Here is a 23,210-nt window from a genome sequence, read left to right as displayed (position 1 = left end):
TGAGTTCAGCTTCCCTCTGTGTCTTCGTGTCAATATCGTATCCACAGCATTGTTGATCAAGATACGTAAAGGTCGCGGTGATTTTGACTGGATGTGTGGCTGTCTGTCCCCTTTCCCTGCACATCCTGTGTGAGTCCCTCTCTCTATATAGAGAGGAAGTCTATACATATGTGTGTGTGTGTGTGTGTGTGTGTGTGTGTGTGTGTGTGTGTGTGTTTGTGAGGGGGGGCAAGGTTAATTTGGAAGGGCACAGAGTCTATCGCCCCCAGGTCGTGAGAGTGTACTGCAGGGAAAGGGGTGGATTTCAGCGAGCTTTCTTGCTGTGTTGGCTGCTCTTGGGGAAAGGCTGCAGGCCCAGCCAGAGCTGCAGCAAGAGGATGGCATGGCATACATGCTGGGCAGCAGAGCTGCAGGACGTGGAGGAGTGTGTGTTCCAGGGGAGCTCCAGGAGCTCCAGCACCAGCAATCTGAGCAGGTGTGTGAGCCAGCATGCAGTCCTGCCCATAGGAGGTAGGGCAGCATGTGGAAATACCAGACGTAGAACTGGTAATGGAAGGGGTGGCTGAAGCAGATGCCAATGGAGTTAGCGGTGAAGAGGGTAGAAACGATCTGGCCAGGTGTGAGGGGCTGGGGTGGAACCTTCCTTTTGGAGGGATTCTTTGGCAGTGGCAACATGCATTTCCCCATTGTGCACCACCAGTAGAGGGTAAACAGCAAGAGCAGGGTGAGGTGGGCGGCCAGCAGGGCCAGGTGGAAGGCAGGTGCAGGCAGAGCGCCTCGGGGAGAGAGCCCCAGTTCACTGTCCGGCAGAACAGAAACTGGCAGCCAAGGTCAAAGGAGCAGGACAGGTAGCGGTGAGCTTCTCCAGCAGGAATGGCCACCACCTGAAGGCCAACGCAGATGCCCTGCATAGGGAGGGCACCACGGAAGCCAAACTGTGTGAGGAGAAGAAACAGTAACCCAGGGGTGAAGAGCAGCGCGTTCATCTTCACCGAGACTGCCAGGCCCAAACAGCAGCAGCCCCAGGCCCAGTGCTGGGCCGGCAGGAGGCTGATACTGAGGCCACTGAGTCACAGAAGAGCCACAGCACAAAGGTGCAATGAACCCGGTAAGAGGCGTGGCACATGAAAAGTCAGATGAAGGGAGGTACCTTGCACGTCTGGTGGTAGGTCAAGAAGACATGCATCAAGGTGGCCAGGTAGAGCACAGCAAAGATGTTCTGGGCATGTGAATGTCAGTGCCTTGGCCAGGGGCATAGAACAGCCCTATAAAGATGGACACAAAACCAGCTGGGTACACAAGTGGTCCACTGTCATCCCGCAGCTGGGCAGAGTCATAGCTACCACTGATGATGCCTTCCACCTGGGCCATGCAGGCCTTCTGGTTGATCTCTGCGTCTTTCACTAATTTTCAGACTTCTTAATAGGAGTCATCTAGGTACCTGTGTAGGAACTGACACAGGATGTACAGGGAAAGAAAGAAGATAACCACACATCCTGGTGAGCCAGGTATGAGAAAACATGGGCAGGACTGGGCACTGTGTCTCACGCCTATGACCCCAGCATTCTAGAGGGCTAAGGCAGGTGGATCACCACCTGGAGACCAGTCTGGGCAACATAGTGAAACTCCATCTCTACTAAAAGAATACAAAAATCAGCCAGGTGTAGTGGTGGGCGCCTGTAATCCCAACTACGCGGGAGACTGAGGAAGGACAATTGCTTGAACCTGGGAGGTGAAGGTTGTAGTGAGCCAAGATTGTGCCACTGCACTCGGTGAGCTGAGATAGCACCACTGCACTCCAGCCTGGGTGACAGCAGAGACTCTGTCTCAAACAAACAAACAAACAAAAGAAAACATGGGCAGACGGGATCATACAGTACAGATTTGACTCAAAAGCAACTTGTTCCAGAGGGTCAAATTGATCTATGCACCCTTCTAAAGCACTCAAATTGTAAGAATGTCACCAAACTAATCTCAGAGTAAAAATCAAAGCCCCAAAAGACTGCTCCAAAAAAAAGACTCATCAGCCAGAACTTCCAGGTCAATTACACATCTTAAGATCACCAAAGCAGGAATATCACTAAGGGGAATTTTTTCTCCAGGACATGTTAAACGATGACAGTACTCAGATCAGGAATGTCAATTAACTTATTGGGACTGACTTTAAATTATTTCATTTGCCGGAATGAACACTGTATTCAGGTTCATCGTTGTCTCACCCCAGGCTTCTGCTAAAGCCCTAGTGTTCCCGTTAATTTACAAAGAGACTTAAAAAGCAAGTTAATTCTCATTTCACACTGAAGTAAATCACCTTTTACTTTGAGCTTCCATAATAACAAAGTAAGTCTTTGATACGGTTTGGCCGTGTCCCCACCCAAATCTCATCCTGAATTGTAGCTCCTATAATCCCCACATGTCATGAGAAGGACACAGGAGGAGGTAATTGGGTTTTTTCCATGCTGTTCTCACAATAATGAATAAGTCTCATGAGATCTGGTAGTTTTATAAAGGGCAGTTCCCCTGCACACGCTCTCCTGTCTGTTGCCACATAAGACATGCCTTTGCTTCTTCTTAGCCTTCGACCATGATTGTGACGCCTCCCCAGCCGTGTGAAACTGTGAGTTCATTAAACCTCTTTTTCTTTCTAAATTATGCAGTCTTGGGTATTTCTTCATGGCAGTGTGAAAATGGACTAATACAGCCTTAATGGAAATGTTCCTTTGAGTATAAAAATTACAGTCAGAGCAAGTCTTTCAAAAGCAAGCAATCTTGGATTCTGTCTACAATTGTGATTAACCCACCTGGGACAAGAAAGAATATGTGTTTTCAAATGGTCACCGGTCTGTTGCAATAAGTAATATTTTCAAAAGTAAGGGATGTGGGAGTAGAGCAGTAGCATTTAGTCCACTTCGTTTATTAAAACACTTAGTGTGTACTCTAAATATGCCCTGAATGCAGGTGCCCAAAGGTGCTAGTCTTCTGAGATGCACTGCTCCTAAGAAAGGGGCCAGGGGAGCGGGTGCTTAGGGCCAGCAGGGGCTTTCAGCCATGACAGGGCTCAACAGTCTTCCTAACGCACAGTCTGTGGAGGCTGCTTCCCCTGTGAAGCTGTCCCAACCATCCTCCAGTACAGTCACGAGCGCAGGTGGGAAGAAGCCCAACAGATTTGGGAGGTGCAGGAGAAAGTTATGGAGAAAAATTACAGACTACTTCCACTTTGGTGAAACTGCTTTGAGCATCTGAGTGCCTTTTGTCACTGCATTTTTGTTTTCTTTTAAATTTGGTCTGGATACATAAATTTGCTTCCATGAAGACCGAGTTGAGCTTCTTCCAGAACTTGAATTTCATGCTAGGAATGCTGGGCTAAGGAGCACCTGTGATGCTGTGGATGTCCCGGGCAGAAGGTCAGGCCGCACTCAAATGTAGAACCTCGTATCTCCTGGCCACCAGATGTGCCAACTTAGAAAGAAGTAAAAACCAATCATCACTTCAGTCCATTTTAGGTGTAAAAGGAAAACAAAAATCTTTGGACCCCACACTCATTATGCCGAGGCGAGAGTTAAGCTTGGGAACTAAGTCATGCAGAAGGAAAAGAAAGAAAGAAGCAAGCTTGCCTTCCCTTTTGTTCCCACACAGATGGCTGCAATGACAGAAGGCCATGTATCTCCCCAGGTGGCCTCCTTCCCAAATCGCTCACAGGGAAATTTTTTATGGACCTTCAAATATTTCAAAATACATATCCCCTCTATAACCCATAACCCTAGAGTTTGATGGAAACTCACCCAACAGTGTAAAGTAGTAGCTTATCTTCACAGGCACGGGACAAAGACCAGACTAGATTCCTCCCTCCCTCCACCCACCCTGAAGCAAATGTATATTTGATTTCTTTCTCTGCTCTATGTCTGCCTTATCCTATATAAAATGCAGGTTTACTGAGTGCAGATTTACAAATGCATAATTAAGTGTTTTCCTACCCCTCTCTTCACATGTAAAATGTGGATTCAGTGAGTGCTAATCAAAGCCTCACCAGAATGTAGCACTCACCTCATCATCTACCTTCTCCCTACTTTTCCTCCTTCCCTTGCTGCTCACTCTTTGCCCTTTAAGTACTGCAGTCCTCAAAACCTTCTTTGGAAAAAGCCCTGAGCACAGATCCTATTGTGACTCCTGTCTCTTTCTCCTGGACACATCCTCAGCCTTGGCAAAATAAACCTCTGAATTGATTCAGATCTGACTCAGATACTTTTTGGTTTAAATAGTCCTCTCAGTAAAGGTAATAAATTGTTTTCCTGGTTAAATGTGCAAAAATCAGGACAATCCAAGGCTTCTCACTGGACACAAGGCGGGCAGATCCCAAGCGCCAGGCTGAGGTCTCTGTGATGTGGAGGTACTGGGAGTTGATCACAAACCACTGCTTTCTCCTGAGCAACCCAGAAGTTCAGGAGTTTTGCAAGACATACACATATTCTTACCTACATGTACTTGAGCTGTTTTCTCTAGTTTAGCTGCCTGATAACTTGCCTCATAGGTGAACTTTTACAAAGTAAAAAGCAGGCTTAAGGAAACAAAAAGATGAAACCTCTCGTTCAGAGTGAGATCCAATCTGAAACCAAATTCTATTCCATTGCCATTACTAATTCAAAGAACCACTGGAATCTAAGGCTGAAACATCTCCACTCCTCTGTTTCTATCCCTTACTCTCCCATACCAAGGTTTGGGGGCTTAAAAAGGAAGCCAAATTCAACAGGGACAGTATTTTAGAAGAAAAACTCATTTTATTTAAAACTTCATTTTATTAAACTAAAGGTATTTGTCTCTAGTTGATCTGATGACTCAAAGGTTTCATGTTGGCCTCCTCTGAGGGCTTTGGAAAGTCTCATATGCCCACAGAGGATGCAGCTGATAAAACAGAGACGGCCACTTAACCCAACATCAATGGGTGCTTTCAGTTGATTCAGATGTAATTGAAATGCCCCATTTGCATTGAGTTCGCCAGTGCAGGAAAACACAGAAAAGATGTGTCGGTCTTGCCCCAGGTTATAAACAATGTCGGGTTTTTCATGAATTACATCTTATGACTGTTTCTAAATTTGAGAAAATAAATAGTCTAGCCACTAATGTGTACAGATCTCATTTCATCTTCATTCAGTATCCACTCAGCAGACAGAAGTTAAAAACCGATGTTACAAATGAACAGAAGAGATGAAATGAACAGATCACCAGACCCAAAGCAGAAGAGAAGACGTTCCTGCCAGGGCATAGCCCACACTGTCCCCACCCCATCCCCTCAGTGCAGCAAAAGTGTACTTTAAAACAGCACATTTCCCTGGCGGCTGTGTATTGTAATCACCAGAAGAAATATGTCCCCCGCAATAAGCTCAACATCGTCACGTACGTATAGAATGATTAGGTGCAGATGTTGACTCTGGTACAAATATTGTACTATGGATTCAATTATTAAACTTTTTGTCAGACTTAATCACATAAGTGCTTGAAAAACATATAGGCCCCGTAGTGTGATATCAGAGTAACTGGAGTCATTCTATTAAAATGTTTAGTGTGAAATAAGACAAAACATTTAGACACACACACACACACACACACACACAGACACACACATATACACACACACACACAGAGACATACACACACACACACACACACATCCCATGCTGCTAATATCCATATCTTTAATCAGTAGAGTAGATTTTACTCAGAAGAGCTTAGTTGACAGATTTGTTTGTGGTAGAGCATTTCCCCTGCATGGAACTAGAAATATCATTGTAAATGTGGTGATTAACAACATTTCTATCTGCAGCTCAGAAAGTGTTGACACAGATGTTTGGCTAATCATTCATAGCAAATAGCTATTCCCATAAAGGCTAAGATTAGTCGGAATTGGCATGTGCTTCTTTCTTCTGAGTCTCATTTGATTATGGATGATGTTTTGTTAGAGTGTATCCATGCAACCTCATAAATGATGTAAAACCCAAGAAAAACACAGACCCTGTGCCAAAGCCGAATTAAATACACATCAGAAAAATGTGAGATTGATTCAGGTTCAGGTACCATGAAACTGGCCTTGGTCTATTGTTGTTGAAACCTTCAAGAAAACTATAAAAAGCAAGCCTGACATTAATATCAATTTAAAGTTGGAGTGGTTGCCGACAGTTATTCTGCATGAAGCTCAGCTGGCTGCATCGTCTCCAGCTCGACATATGGTGGCAGCAATTGCAGCCTCCAAAAGCTGTGAAAAATGGCCCAGGCAGACTGGGCAAGGAAAAGCCAACTTATCTGTATAGATGTGCTGCCACTGCCAGCGTTTTTCTAGTGAGGAGCACAGACACGTCCGGGAGTTGGACATGGAGGTCAGTGTTCCCCTCACTTGCGTTCCGGGTGAGCAGTTCCAGAGTCTCTTATCGGTGCCATACTCCCTTCCTCCTCCCATCAACTGACCCCTAGAGGTCCATTCAGCCTGCCACCTCTCTTCTCTGCCTTCCCACCTGCTCCTCACACAGATTCCAGGAATTCCAAGTAGAACTACCCATACGGTTGCTTCTGGAGCCTCCCAAGGAATCTGGAAGTCCTCGATCTTATTTCTCTATGCTCCACAGTCCCAGGAATGGGACTTAGGAGAACAAGGGCAATACCAAATCACAGTCGAGAGTACCGGTTCCCCCAAACAGTAAAGCACCTGGTCACTTGTGACTTGAAATGCCCTGTATTCCTACGGTATGTACCTGCTACCAGGTGCTGGGACAAAGACCTGAGTGTGAAATGTTTGTATAAACTTCACCTGCCTGCTTGTCTGCCCACTGGAGAGCTGAAACATGGACACCAGAAAGCAAAGTCACAAAGGGAAGGCAGGTAGATGGTGTGGAGTGTTGAGACTCTTGAATATCAGGTGGGCTGGTAACCATTTATCCTGGCAGGAAAATAACTGACATCGAGGGAATCGGAGAGAATGCCAAGTTAGCTTCCCCCTGGGGAGGAGGCTAAGCCATGATCACGGTGAGTGCGCAGAGCACCCAAGTTTGTGGATGAACCCCATTTTAAAGCTGAAACCACTGCTTACTACAGGAGTGTCTCATCTACAGAAAGCTGAGACCCTGACTGCCCTCTTGAGAGCTTTTATTTGTGTGAAAATATAGCGTCCGCTCCAAAATTCATATTGAAACTTAATCTCCGTTGTGGTGGAAGTAGAAGGTGGGGCCTTTTGGGAAGTGATTAAGAGGGCTCCACCCTCGTGAATGGATTGGTCCCTCATGAAAGGGCTGAAGGCAATGAGCTTAGGCCCTTTTTGCCTTTCTGTCCCTTTTACCAAGTGAAGACAGAGCGTTTTTCCCCTCCCGAGGATGCAGACAGAGCCCATCTTGGAAGCAGAGACTGGACCCTGATCAGACACCAAACCTTGATCTTGCATTTCCCAGTCCCTGGAACAATGACAAAATAAATGTCTGTTCTTTGTATATTAACCACACAGACTAAGCATCTCACACAATCTTACTCCATCTCTGTCTCCCAAATGCAAGTTAAGCTGCTGCTGTGCCATGTAAGTTAGCCCGGTATTCCCCAGCACCTTTCGTTTATATGCTTCTGTGTACGTCAGTCTCACCAAGGAACAAAAGTGGCATGCTCTTTCATTTTAAACAAAATCTGTAGGGAAGAGAGAAGAATGGGCAAGTTAACACACAAGCACTCAGAGCTTTACGTCTCGTGCTGAAGGCTTTTTACATTTGTATTTATTTTCAGGATACTTAATAGGGTCCGCTTCTAATCTTCTACATTCTTCATTGCCTGGTAACTCCTGGTCTTCCTTGAAGACTCGGCTCAATCGTCAGCAATTGCAGGACCCCTTTGGCTTCTGGACATCCTTAGCCCCCATTCATACATCTACTAGGAACTAATTAGATGGCATTGACTCGTCTTTCCTTTCCCAGCGGTCTGAAGTTCTTAAGAGAGGATGACAATGCCTTTAGTGAAATGTTATGACCGCTCTGTGCAATGGAACTGGTGACGATGACAAAAACGCTGTACATCTGCACTGCCCAGTAGGCAGCCACCGGCCACACGTGACGACGGGGCGCTTGAAATGTGGACCATGTGACTAAGGAACTGAGTCTTTTTTCATTATATTTCATGTTAATTAATTTAAATGTATACCTCAATGGCTGCGTGTGGCTAATGGCCCCCATGTGGGACAGTGCAGCTCCCGAAGCTCCTGTGCTGCTTGGAATACGGTACCCAATAAAATAAACTGAACTTAGGAGCTAAAACCAATCTTAATTCTTGGCTTAAGTGGTTAAACTTCTTGAAATATCAGAGATGTTAGGCACCTCCTTCTTTATTCATTTGCCGAATATTTGACAAATTGCCCCGTGCCAACCTGGTGGGACTGCTGTGTCCATGGACTCCGTTCCATGAAGCTAGGGCCTCTCTCCAGAAGTGAATGCGAATGGAGACTTGTGTCTCGTGTGGGAAGAGCTGGCGGGAGGGTGCGTACTCCAAGCAGAAGCCCAGTACCTGAAAAGGGACCTAAGCGGGACATGCCTGGCATGCTTGGTAAGTAAAAAGGGGAAGGCAGCAGTGGGAACAGGTGGTCTCCAAATGATGCAGGACCCTACAGGTGTTTGAACATTTGCATTTTGTTTGTTTGTTTGTTTTTTAATTTTAATTTTTTATTTATTTATTTTTTTCATTGCATTTTAGATTTTGGGACATCTGCATTCTATTTTAAGCATAGTGGGAAGCCACTAGAGGGCTTCAAGGAGGAGCCCAACATGATGCTCCTAAGGTTTCAAACCCTCTCCTCTGGCACCTGGGAGAACAGTAGACATGGATGGTGGGCAGGAAGGAAAGCAGGAGGGGAGGAGAGGGCCCATCCCAGTGGGCTGGGGCCGGAAGGAGGCAGGCGGAGGGACAGAGTGATGGCTGTGGCACTTTGAATCGCCCCAGAGCTCTATTTCCCATGGACAGAACCCTTAGATATAGTTGTTGAGAAGAACTGGGATGGCCCCCAGATTTTCTTAAATTTTATTTCTCTCAATGGATTCTCAGCAATGAAATAAATTTAGATTCCCTGTTAAGCAAGCCACCATGGTAATTGTGCAAGTATGATGCTTTAAATTACACTTTTATTATCTTGCTTTTCTCTTCCAACTTCTAATTCTTTCTCATCACTCTCTGGTTGTTTCTGATCTGTATCCCTTCCTCCTCACAGGACAGTCATTAAACAGCTCCGATCTCCATTAAATGGTGGAAAGAATGAATGGGGTTGGCCTTCAACACTCCTAAATAGACAGTTGGGAAGTGTTCGAAAATTAAAACCAGGCAGCTCAATGATATTAATATGGTCTGCTTGACAAAATGAGCCTCAGTCCCTTGTTTCTGGGCTCAGTTTGTCTATGACCTCAGAGCTCAGAGGGCACAGCTGGGAAGGGGAGGCAGTTGGTGACTGGGCCCCCCAGCAGAGGAAACCATGCAGGGGGCTCTTCTCCAGCCCCCAGAGTAGCTTTGCTCACCTCACATGGAAATAGGAAATCCAGCTTCCTCAGTCAGGACAGCCGAGGGTTCCCGCAGAGAGGAGGCTGGTGGAGGCTGAGTAGATGATTCCCTCAGCATCTCTTCAGCACCTCTTTCCCAATGCTTCAGAATGTGGAGAGCTGCAGCCATCCCACCAACGCCTTAGGCAGCCTGTTAGGGCCGCCAATGTTTTTACTTGCTGGGATCTCATTGAAAACTTTACACACAGAAGAACTTTCACAACTTTGCCATCAAGAGTTCAGAAAATGGGGTCAGCTATAGCCTGAGGAATACAATGGCTTGGTGCAAGGACGGGACATTCATCTCCAAATGTCTCAGTGTGAAGATTTGGGGTTGGTAATTTCTTTTGATTTTTTATTGAGAGCAAACAAAAGGTGAGTTATATTAACATCCCGTCAAGAATAGCAGTGCCATGATTGCTCCACATGTGACTGCCCCAAATATATGGAGCATCATATAAACCACAAACAACAGGGAAGCCAAAGGGACACTTTTAAAATCATGCATAACATGGCAAGTGCCTGACAACTATGCCGATTCTTTTTATCTCTAGAACAGGAGGCAGGCAGAAGGGAATGCGTTTTGTCAGGCATGCTTTTCCAGGTTGTCCTCATCGGCATCTTCGGATGGATTCTACTCACACTAAAACAAATCTGTTCAGACTCGTGATTTCCCCAATCACACATGGATGACCCTAGGAGCACAGGAAAGACCAGAAGCAAGTGCGTCCTGATGCCCCTGATGAAAATGAAGTGAGTGAGGGAGGCAATGCTCTAAGATAACCGTGAAATCCCCTCCCACCTCATATATGCGAATAGTCACTCAGTTAATAAATTAGTTACTAATCTAGGTTCTACTGTGAAGAGATCTTGCAAATCAAATTGAAGTCTTGAAGATGAATCCAATAGATTGACTTCAGGGCACAGAGATTATTCTTGGTGGACCTGACCTCATCAGGTGATGCGGCTCTTCCTGAAGAAGGACATTTGAGGGAGACAGGGATTCAACATGAGGGAGATTCTCTACTGCTGATTTGAAGATGGAGGGGCCCATGCAGTAAGGAATGTGGGCGGTGTCTAAGAGCTGGAGTTCTCAGCCCTACAGCTAGGAGGAACTGAATTCCACCAACAACCTGCATAAAGCCAAAACAGACTCTTCCCAGAGCCTCCAGAAATAAAAAATGCCCGGCCAGCACCCACATTCACTACACAAAACTCTTAGCAGAAGATCCAGCCTCGCTTCACCCTGACTTCTGACCTATAAGATCTATGAGCTAATAAACGGCTATTGGTTTCAGTAATTAAGTTTGCAGCAACTTTTACACAGCAAAGGAAAACTACAAAATATGTTTGGGAACCAACGGAAAGATTGCGAAGCAAATGCCGTGGCCACACAGCATCCAGGGTCTCAGCCTCGGACTCCTCGGCATGCTGGAGTGGCAATGCCTGTCTGCCACGCCTCCTTAGGAAGGGGCGAGGACTGCCAAGAAAATGCTTAGAACACGCTGATAAAAATAGCAGCTGTCACCAAAGGTAGAGTGAATTCTATCCTTGTTGTCAAAGAGCGTAAATAATTACAGTTGTTCTCATTTTCACTGCCAGAGACATTTCATTTTTCTCACAATGTTGTTTGAGAAAAATAATAATATGAAGAATATAGCCTTTCCCAGGCAGCGGTGCTCGGAAGGCAAGCATTCATTGAGACGTTGATGGTTGTCTCTTGAAGAAGGGTACCAAGGACTGATAATCATCACATTCTGGGAGAGTCCCAGGATATCAGAGATAAAGGTCCTAAGAGGTCCTGCAGCAGAGGAACTTGCTAGGTATTATCTAACTTGGCACTTTTTTCCTCACTGACCAAAAAGCACTCTCCTCCAGCCGCTCGGCTGAACCTCATGGGCCTAGAGTGGTCCATGAAGCCCAATTCGAGGAGCTGGTTGAGAAGCTAATAAAAACAAGCAAAGGAGCTAAGATCTGCTGACTCTCCATAGCAAGTGAGCTGGTCCTTCCATCACGTGGGGCTGTGAGAGTCCCTGCACCTCATCTAGTGCCTGGGGCTCTCTGCCAGCTGTCAGACACCCGCCCTTTGTCCATGGGCCTCAATATTCCAAGCACTCTGGGAAAAGGAAAATGAGCCCTGGTAACAATACCGAAGGTGACTGGTGCTGCCCTTCAGTACATAGGGAAATGTCTACCCACAGCATGTTCACTAAGAAGTTAAAGGCATTTTTAATGGGAACGTATCTGGCTAGATAAGGGAATGAAAAAATCACTGTTCTCAAAAGAAAAACACACCTTTTAACTTAAGCAAATCCTATAAAAATAAACACTCTATCTATCTACTTGCAGATAAAAGATGTGACATTGAAAACAAGACCCACTCTGTCAGATGAGGAAGTATAATATAAATCAACAGGAATTTATATTGTATGGCCTTGGGCCAAGACAACAGGCAGATCGAGGGAACAGAATAGACAGTCCAGAAATGGCCTCACACACGCGGATTCACACATGAGCACATGACCCCAAAAGATGGATTACTCAGTAACAAAGTTAAGAAAACTTGCTAATTCTTTGGTTAAAAAAAAAAAAAAGTTAATGACAAACCCTCATCTTGTTTTAAAATAAATTTCAGATGGAAAACAAATTTAAGTATAACTTCTACATATATTTTTTAAAAAAGCATTCATAAAGGTTTAATCCCAGGGTTAAGAAGGAACTTTTCTACATAATTCCAGAATTGAAAACACACAGAAAAACTGATGGACTTGACAAAATGTAGATTTCTATATTAAAGAAAAATATAAATGAAAAGGCAAAGAACAATGGAGAAAAATATATGCAACATTTATGAAAGACAAATGCCTAGTGTTATACAGATGTAGGATGAATAAGAAAAAGTTTAATTCCCTGAAGGGAAAATGGAAGGAGGACATAAATAGGCAAAGTAAATTAAAACACAAATGGCCAATAAATATGTGAAGATATATTTGACCTCACTGGTAATGAAATAAATGGAAACAAAATAATGACTTATCTGTCCAGCAGAGAATTAAAAAGTGAGTGATAATCCTTCCTACTGGATTGGTTATGGGAAGGAACTGAGTCAGTTGAAGGAGAGTACATTTTAAAATTTCAGGAAGGCAATTTTTAATTTTTCAGTTTTCAGGAAGGTAAATTTTAAAATTTCAGGAAGAAAGCAAAATCAAAACTTGGAAATAGGCAAAAGGATGGCTTTGTCTTTCTACGTTCTCATTGGGGGGTAACTGTTTTTGCTTTGACTTACTATTTTCTGCTGATTAGAATCTACCACAGCCAAGCGAGGGTCCCTGGATTCTCACACAGAGCACTGAGAGCAGTGTGCATGCGTCTTGCCTGGTGTTGATGCAAAGGAACGACACCTCCTAGACTTGAAGGGACCACAGCCCAAGCATCAGGGTGTCCTTGTATGACCGAATGACCTTCTCCAGGGCTGCTGCGACCTCTTTCTGCGCTCTGCCCCCACCCTGCTGCAGCCTCACTGCCCTGCCCGCCTGTCTCACTGCATTAGAGAAATACACCTTTGACATTTGTTCTGTATATGTTTGTATGAGAGTCATGTTTTTAACTTTTTAGAAATGATACTTCAACAGAAATTTGGCGAATGTTTATCAAAGTTCTCAAATGGATACCTCTTCTCTGTTACAGTAATGTTGCTTGTAGGAATTTTCCCTCTGAATACAATTAGATAGAAGTGGGGAGACATCAGCAAGGAGTTCAGGTGGCTTTGTCTTATGATGATAGTTCAAAAAAAAAGGTCACTGGTTCTCAACCTAGGGTGGTTTTGTCTTCCAGAGGACATTTGGCAATCTCTAGTGACAATGTTGATTGTCACAGCTGAGGGAAAGGGATGTTTCTGTCATCAAGTGGGCAGAGACCAGGGTGTGAAGCCACATACTACAGTGGCCAGGACAGGGTCCCCCAAAAGGCATGGCTGACCCTGACTGCTTGCCCACAGTACCGAGGCTGGGCAACTCTCACTTAATGTACCACCACAGGGATTAAGAGGAATAAATTAAAGTGGAATGTTTCTCAACTATTTTATGATATTTTTTAAAAAACTATGATATTGTCAGTGTATATTTATGTTTAGGACTTATTGATAAGTAAAAACAATTATAAAATTACATTTGTGATGTTCATATAATCATAAAAAATTAATACATTAAAATTTCATGTGTAAAGAATATATCTTTCATGTTTTCTATAGAATGAATGTATTTTTGCATGTATGTATATATAGAGAGAGAAGGAGAAAGAGAAAGTAGCATATAAAAAAACATACATTTTATTATCTATTACAGTATTTATTTTTCTACACACTTCTCGGTTCCTGTACATACAGGCGCTGTCTTACATCCTGCATGGGTGCCTGCGGTTCCACCACTAAGAGTCTTGTCTCTAAGCGAAGAGGTCGTTAAAGCTGTTTCTGTAAAGCCTGTGTCTTGGAGACAGGGCATTACCTCTTTATCAGACATGTGCATTGGGTTTGAAGTGGCTGATTGGAATGACTAGCATGACTGTCACTCAGCACCGCCCTGGGACCAGACAGCTTTGATGACCAAGCTGGAGAGGAGCTCCTGAGCTGGGCTGACCCTGAGAAGGCTCCACCTCTGAGCAGCACAGTGAGGAGATGAGACCCGGCAGCTTTCCCTGGAGCCAGGCCTCATGTCAAGTTGCAGAAACAGCCTGAGTACAGAGCCATGGAGAGGCGGGGAGAGGGCAGGCTTGACCGTTCCAGCTTCCACCTCTGCCTCTGACCCTCATCTGTGGAATCCCAGCGGTGAGCCAGAAGCCTCTGGAGTTTCTCAGTGTTACGATCCGGTGAATTCCTCCTTTGTCCCGGCGATTTCTCAATGAATGGATGCTTCCCATTCTCACCAAGTGCCTGTTGAAGCTGTTTCCTCAGCCCAACAACTTTCTTCTGTTACTTTCAAATGATCGCAGGCTCCCAAGAGAAAAGTTTAAGTAAACTTCTCTTCAAGTGCTGTGTCCCAAAAGTCCCAAAGAACTGTCTACCTATAAAGCGCTCTCAGGCCCTGGGATGTGCAACCTCGAAAATCCAGGGATCAGCCAGTGCTGCACCCTAGGGAGAAGGAGGCCTGGGTTGCTGGCTCCGAGCTGCATCCCCTCGTCTGGGTCTGTGCTGTTCCTTCACTTGATAACACAATTTTCCCTCATTCCTTAAGGCTCAACAGATCTTCTGTCACTCTCCATCACTGTATCCTGGGAGTGGGAGGTTTGCCTGGTTTGTTAGTGCATGTGAATGCCTACCCAAAATTGCTATGTGATTTTCAAAATGCTGAATTCTGTAGATTCTTTGAAACCGGTGACTTTCACTCTTTCAATTTCCATTTCCCTTGGGTTGAACTCTGAAGCATGATTGGGAGAGAAAAGAACACGTTTGTAAATAACAAAAGACAAAACGAGAGAAACCTTCACAATGTCTTTAGCTTCACACACTTGTGCAAGGTTGGGGCCAGTGTTCTCCACCCTGGCACTGTTGGCGTTTTAGGCTGGACAATTCTTTGTGGTCAGAGACCGTCATTCTTGTTGTAGGGTATTTAGCAGTGTCCGTAGGCTATACCTATAGGATGCCTGCAGCACTGCCCTTAACCCCCACTACAGTGTGAAAAGTCAAACATCAAAAAAAGTCACATCTAGAGCAACACAGGGATCCATGTGCCCAGCTGAGCAGTGGCCTTCACTGTGAAGATGCAGGAGCTGCCCAGAAGCTCATGTCTCTTTTGTGGACACGGATGCCTCCTCTTGGTGACCTGCTACGTGTGGTTGGTCCCATACCATACTTCTGAAGAGTCATCAGTCCCACGTGAAGGAAGCTGGGATGGTCTGTAAAACCCTGGTCCAGCGCATACATGCAAGTGTTACAAGTGATCATCTTTGTGGTAGAAGTCATGACAATTCGGAGTGATACTATGTCCTTCTTTGTATTCATTCATGTAACCTACATTGTCTATGTTTATTCCTTTAGTACTTTTTTAAAAGTTCAAGAAATGTAAGAAATGAGAGAGATGCTTCACATACTCTTAGGTGATATAGCAAACACACCCTAAGGTCAGCCCTTCCCAGTGATCTGTGTTTTGGATAATCCACTCCCCTGAGCACAAAGGGGCTTGTGACATAATTCTAGATGATAGAATACAGCAAATGTGATGGTTACATCGGATATGAGATTCCGCCTTAGCAAGTGGAGCCAGAGAGACTCCCTCTTGCTGACTTGTGTAAGAAGGCTGCCGTCCCAGCAAACCACACTGCCATGTGTGTACCTATGCAATGATCTTGCATGTCCTTCACATGTACCCCAAAACCTAAAATGCAATAAAAAAAAGAAGAAGAAGAAGGCTGCAGTCCTGTGGCAGACCCTGGATGCTGAGAGTGGTTCCTAGCTGATACGGTTTCACCGAGTCTCCACCCAAATCTCATCTTGAATTGTAGCTCCTATATTTCCCATGTGTTGTGGGAGATGACTGAATCATGGGGTCCGTTTCCCCACACCGTTCTCACAGTAGTGAATAAGTCTCATGAGATCAGATGGTTTTATGATTCCCCCTTTCACTTGGCTCTCATTCTCTCTTGCTTGCTGCCATGTAAGACATGTCTTTTGCCTTCCACCACGATGGTGAGGCCTCCCCAGCCATGGGGGACTGTGAGTCCATTAAACTTCTTTTAAAAAAGAAAAAATCACCCAGTCTCAGATATGTCTTTATCAGTAGTGTGAAAATGAACTAATCCACCAGGTGACCATCCCCCCAAAAAGGAAACTTCGGTTCTACAACTGCCAACAACCCGAGAGAGCCTCTGATAGGACCACAGCCCTGACTGACCCCTGAATGTAGACTGGTGAGACCCAGAGCGGAGGCTGTGGCCGAACTTCTGACTTACTGAGAGTAACTGATGTGTGATGTTTCAAGTCACTAGGTTGTGGTCATTTATTATGCGGCTGAAGATAACTAACACAGACAGCTTCTCTCTCCTTTAAGAACACATCAGCCAAATGCCTTTCATAAGTATTGCAGCCACCTCTGTCCTAAGAGAATGTGAACCCTTGACTATCCAGTCAAAGCTGCTGCTTTTTCACCAACTGTAGCACCAGCCTCACTGCGTTTCTCTGACCTTCCAGGACAGTCATTAAGATAGTCAATCACACAGCTACCCCCATTTCCAGAGAGCACTCAATCTGAGCATGGCCTGTGTATTTTTCAGGGTTCTCTAAAGAGACAGATCTAACAGGATAGATGTATATATGAAGGGGAGTTTATTAGGAGAATCAGCTCACATGATCACAAGGTGAAGTCTCACAATAGGCCATCTGCAAACTGAGGAGACAGGAAGCCAGTCTGAGTCCCAAAACTTCAAAAGCAGAAAGTCAGACAGTATAGCCTTCAGTCTGTGGCCCAAGGCCTGGGAGCCCCTGGCAAACCACTGGTGTATGTCCAAGAATCCAAAAGCTGAAGAATTTGGAGTCTGATATTCAAGGGCAGGAAGCATCGAGCACAGGAGAGAGATGATGGTTGGAAGACTCAGCTCATTCCAATTTCTGCCGCTTTACTCTAGCTGCTTTGGCAGCTGATTAGACGGTGCCCACACATATTGAGGGTGGGCCTGCCTTTCCCAATCCAGTGTTTGAAATGTTAATTTCCTTTGGCAACACTCTCACATACACACCCAGGAACAATCCTTTGCCTCCTTCAATCCAGTCAAGTTGACAGTCAATATTAACCATCACAACCTGTTTCCTTGACCCTCCCCAAGATCATTTTGTATAAGCCAAACCCTCCAAGCCTTTCCCAAGGCCCTCTCACTGCTGCTGAGCTGCTGTTGGGGCCCAATGGTGCAAAGCCTTCCTTCTTGTGATGAGCCAGCCAATGGCCTCAACTTTGCTGGGTTACAGGTGTGTTCCTGGTGTCCTCTGGATGACATCATTAACAAGATTATGAACAAGACCATGTTGATGCATTCCAGTTTCTGCATAAAATTTGAAAAAACATTTATTTAAAAATTGCCCGCACCAAGGATTTCACAAAATAAAATCCAAATCCAGGGCTTATTAGTAGGTAGCTCACACACGTACCTGCTCCATGCCTGCTGTTGTCATTGATGTCTGGAATGAAGTAATGAATTAGAAAGTCTTCAAACACCAAAGAATGGTTTGATAAATTATATTTACATAGTGTGCATACCACATATAACATAATTACTATGTACTTAAAGATAAGAAATTATAATTGTGCATTTTAGAAAGATTTGGTCAAAAGAGGAAGAGGGATAAGGACTTTATCATGATTATCAATTTCCCAAGCATTTCTGTAAATTAGGAGCTTACTGTACTAACTAGAAATGGTGGATGGGTTTTTAACTTCAATTCCACTCCTCATGTCCCACCGAAATGCTCTGAGGTGGTAACAGCAAACTATGTCCCAGATCTTCTGCAAGTCGAAGTGCTTTGGGGTGATTGCATATTCCAATAACGCCCCCTGGAGGCCAGCCTGGCCAGGGCCAGGGGACACTCGTCCCCGTGGCAAGTCTGTGCCTCGTCTCAGCTGTCAGCGTTTGGTTTTCCACCCTGATCCAGCTGCCAATCTGTCCCTACCATGTGCCCCTCACCCACTACCAGTCAGTGACTCCTAACTCATGCAATTTCCGGTGTTCGCCTCTTGCTGTCCCCTGCCTGGGGACAAGTTTGTGTCCATGCTGCATTTGGTGCGTGAAATGCTGAGAGCCGTCCCCAGCTGACAGCCACTAAATATTCATTGAGAGAAGACAAGGGGGAGGCAGGGAAGAAATCTGTTACACCCACGAGACAGAACTGCCCTTTTACATCCCTGCATGGTAGGGAAGCGGGGAAGGCAGGAATATCCCAGCTGTGCTGCGGAAAGACCACATTTTGAAAGGTGGCTTCAAACCATGTGTTCAATGAGATGTAGAAAATGCCAGCTGTTCCTACAGGGATTACAGTCATGGGAATCTTCTCTTACTCTGCAAAGTAGAAATGGATCTCCTTACAACACCATGTGAAGACAGAATTATAAAAACCTGCCTTGGGGACTATCTTTCCTTAATTAAACATAATAAGAAATATGGGCAAAGCACTCTAGCCTGGCATAATTTGGCACTTCAGAAAATCTATCAGAATTTTCCAAAAACTGAGAAAAATGATATAGGATCAAAATGAGATGTTTATGAAATGCCTCACTAAAAAAAAGCTGGTAGAGAATTTTCCTGAAATAAAGTAGAAAATATCAACAGAAAAACAAATTGCAGGAAAATCACATATCCATGTGCATCCTCAGACATTATTTATAACTATTAAGGCATTTGAGAGACAACTGAGGAACCAGGTATTACATAGAAGAGAACAGTAAGAACAGAAAATTCCAGCTACATCACTGAGACTGACCCAGCGTCATCTTACAAATAGTCACTGTCCACAGGCTGATGGCTGATCAAGACTCAGATCCCACCCACCTAACTTTCTGTGAGTCTCACTGATGTGTGGGGCAAAGGTGCATACAGCCCTCAAGGCTGGCTTAGAACAGCCACGCTGCATTCACCATGTGGACATCCTTAGGCATGTTCTAAAACTCTGAAAATATCAATTAGGCAGTATTTAAGATGAACTTGCTGGCTGTCTACAAGATATGTGAGGGAACGTTCAGGTGAATTGTTTTGAAAATTCAGTCTTGCCAGGCACGGTTGCTCATGCCTGCAATCCCAGCACTTTGGGAGGCGAAGGCAGGAGGATGGCTTGAGACCAGGAGTTCAAGACCAGCCTGGGCAACATGACAAGACCTTGTCTCTACAAAAAAACACAAAAATTTGCTGGGTGTGGTGGTTTGCACCTGTGGTCTCTGCTAATCAGGAGGCTGAGGGGGGAGGATCTCTTGAGCCCAGGAGGTCAAGGGTGCAGTGAGCCATGATTGCTCATTTGCACTTCAGCCTGGGTGACAGAGCAACACCTTGTCTAAAAATAATAATAATAAATAAAAAAGAAAAGGAATGAAAATTCGATCTAGCTTCCCCAAGGTCATGTCTTCCTTTTTTTTTTCTGGTGGGTTTTCATGAGACCATCAGAAGAATGATGAAGATAAAAACACGTGAGCTCCCTCTTAGGCATTTTGGAGCCTACAATGGTTAACTTCATATGTCAACTTGGCTGGGCTATGGTGCCCAGTTGTTTGATCAAACACGAGTCTAAATGATGCTGTGAAGCTATTTTAAAAATTAGATTCTTAAATTAATGCGGGTAGGCCATCCATTCAGTTGAAGGCCTCAAGAGCCAAGACTGACATGTTCCAAAGAGGAAAAAATTCTTTCTTGAGACTGTACCACAGAAACCCTGCCAAGGCGCCACCCTGCTGCCCTGTGGGATTCGGGCTCAAGGCTGCAAGATCAACTCTTACCTGAATTTCCAGACTTCCTGCCTTCCCTGCCGGGAATTTAGGGCTCACTAGCTCCTCCAATCACTTGAACCAATTCCAATCAATACATAAGTAAACAAGCAAACAAATCCATCTCTCTCTTTATCAATCTATCTGTCTCCAATTGGCTCTGTTTTTCTGGAGAGCCCTGAATAAGACAGGGGCTGCAGGTCGTTTCCTGTCTAAGGGTAGAACATCTGAGTGCCTGCACCGCTGCACTGTCTCTGCTACGTGTCCGTGGTTGATTTTCCCTTCCTCACTTCCTTTGCCCCTATGTATTCCATCTTTGGGTTGCTTATCAAGGGAAAATGAATTATGTAAGACTAGGACAAAATGAAGAAGATAATTCTACTGCCATTGATGCTATATAGTTTCAAAGACAAACAGAAACAACTTTTGGACTCTGTACTGTTTAGAATCGCCTCTTCAATTGCTTTCTTTCACTAACAAGGCATTTTAAGGGATGACTCTCTGGCATGGTAGAGAAAGCTGTGCACCACTCATTGATCTGACAGTCAGAAAATAGTCATGGAGGTGCCAACCACTGTCTCTCAGAGTTGAGACAGACACCCTGCCCATATGCAGCCACACAGACATAATATAATACTCAGAATTAGAGACATGAGACCTATAATAACAATTGTTAGCATTTATTGTCTGCTTATTATATCTCGGACACTGATACAAGAGCTTTATGTATAAAGTTAACTCATTTAGCCTCTGTAAAAACCCTAGATGATAGGTCCTGTGTCTATAATGCACTTCAAAGTTGTGAAAAAAAAAAATGGGTTAACTTGTTTGCAGTTGCTGTTGTAACAAATTGCCGCAAATCTGATGGCTTGAAACAAGACAAATGTTTTGGGTGTGACCTACAGTTCTGAAGGTCAGAAGTCTGAAGTCAGCCACATTCCAGTGTCTGAAGTCAAGGTGTGGGCTGGCTCCTTCCGGAGGCTGGAGAGGAAAACACGTTTCTTTGCCTCTTCAGCGTCTGTTGGCCACCTGCATTCCTTGGCTTTTGGCCCCTTTCTCCACCTTCAAAGTGCATCACTCCAGTCTCTGCTTCTATCTGCATATTGCCTTTCCTCTCTATCAAACCTCCCTCTGCTTTCTCTTATAAGGATGCTTGTGATTACATTTAGGGATACTCTGGGTAATCAGGAACAATTTCTCCACCCCAGGATCTCTAAGCCCAATTATATCTGCAAAGTCCCCTTTGCCAAATAAGGTAGAAGGGGTTGGCGGTGGGTAACTCTGGAGCCATTATTCCGACCACCACCTGCAGACACAGCGACAGGGCTTACCCCAGATGATGGTGCTGGTCAGTGTTGGCATCTAGATCCACGAGGACACTTTTAACCACCTTGCTTGGTCCTCAAAGAGACCTGCACTCAACAGTGAGCACAGGACACCAAGGCAACTACAACGACCTGGCCACGATGGCATTTCTGCTATGAAATGCTGCTCCCCGAAAGTCCTACCAGAGCAGGCTGGTGATAAAGCAAAAATGAGCATGTCGCTTACCACAGTCAGAGGAGCACCATCTGGATTACCTTAGGTGCATCTTGGAAAGGGTGGAACAAAGGAGGGACATTTATGAGGTTTTTAGTGCCTAGCTTAAGGCAGGTTTTCAAAAGGGAAGGGTGGTTAGGATTGATTAGAGTTCATGGTGTACTCATTTAGGAGGGATGTGTGCCTCTCCTAAGGTATAATAGAGAACATCTAATGTTCTTGATTATACACTGAGTAGCCGAATGTCGATTTTAATTGATTTTGGAGAAATTGAAATTCACAGAAATGTTGTTTGTTAGTCTAATCTTCCTGGGCAAGAGTTAGCTGCAGTAGCAACGTCAGGTTGGTTAAGACAGTGGAAGAATAAATGGACGTTAGCATAGACAGTAAACTAATGCAGGTGTAGACGTTTAGATTCTCAACACTCAGCCCACCAAAAATGCCGGGGTGAGTCAGAGAAAAGAAGCTCATGTCTCAGTGTGAGGCCTTTTGCCTCTGGGAGGCCCCCACTTCATAGAAAACCCAGAAGTCACCCCAAGAAATGGAGAGAGCAGTGGTGAGGTGGGAGGGGAGACCCTGAGTGACCTACAGAGAAGGCAGCTGTCAGACAGGACATTTTCTTCACATGACTTCCAAAAGCCACACCCAGACTGACTCCCAAGGGTGTGTTCAAAAGGAAATGAAGAAGAGAGAATTCCTTAAGGGACAGCTGCATGTGCTGCCAGCGGTCAGCCGCCGAGTTCTGATCTGCACACCCACCGGCCATGTCAGAGGGCACTGTTACACTGCAGGAAAGAGCGGGCCAGCTACTGCCCGCTGCAGTGAATCTGCGAAGCGGGCACAATGTGAACTTTAAAAAAAAAAGTTGGAAAAAACAAGAAGGCCTTTTTGTTAACCATGTAGACCTACTTCCAGTGAAAGTTCAGTCTGCAGCAAAGAGGGGGAAAAGAAATTAATCAGCACTAAGATGTTGACTGTGTCTTGTGTCTTCAGATTTTAATTTCTTTCACTTACTGGGCACCAGTTTGTCAGCCAGATACATTATATATGCAATTACTTCAACACAAGGGAAAGTCTTGTTACCCTCGTTTTACAATGAGTGAATAAAGATCCTCTTCAAAGGTCATTTGGCCACAGCTACACAGTACGAGGCTGTGTCCTCAGGGTCTCCATCTTTGCATCACACCACCCCCAGTATTTCCAGAAGACAAGCCCGTTAGCTTCTGCCCCGCTTCCTGTTACACTGTGCTGCACTCGCACAATATATGTATATAAATCTACACACTGGCATAAATCATCCACTGGAGTCTGTGTCCATCCCTAGAAAGCTCTCTTCCTTGGCAGTCCAAATTGTTATATGAATCCTTTCCCTGCCCTTCCCTGACTTCCCACAAAACTCAATGCTGCCCAGATTCCTTCCCTGCAACTTAAAGACCCTGAAACCCACTTTTACGTAATCTTTCCTTATTATTCCCTAGACGACCTTCCCTGCAGCCATACACTAATATACATCTCCCTTCATTAAGCCAATACTGTTTTGCCAGGTGCCTTTGCCAAAATGGTTCCCTCTTCCCTGGGAATGCACTAACTCTCATGGCTCTGTTCTTGGCAAAATCCTTTTGTAGCTTCCAGCTCAGAATTCAAGGCCCATCTCCTCTGTGAAGTATGCCTGGATGTCTGC

General features: G+C 44.8%; 1 pseudogene; it reads right to left on the bottom strand.

The window, feature by feature from the left end:
- Positions 1-304: 304 nt before the first annotated feature.
- Positions 305-22,295, bottom strand: LOC101029589 (dol-P-Man:Man(5)GlcNAc(2)-PP-Dol alpha-1,3-mannosyltransferase-like; annotated as a pseudogene).
- Positions 22,296-23,210: the final 915 nt, after the last annotated feature.

Source organism: Saimiri boliviensis, chromosome 1 (genome assembly GCF_048565385.1).
Source record: "Saimiri boliviensis isolate mSaiBol1 chromosome 1, mSaiBol1.pri, whole genome shotgun sequence".
In the NCBI taxonomy this organism is placed as follows: Eukaryota; Metazoa; Chordata; class Mammalia; order Primates; family Cebidae; genus Saimiri; species Saimiri boliviensis.
This window is presented reverse-complemented; position numbering and strand designations above follow the sequence as displayed.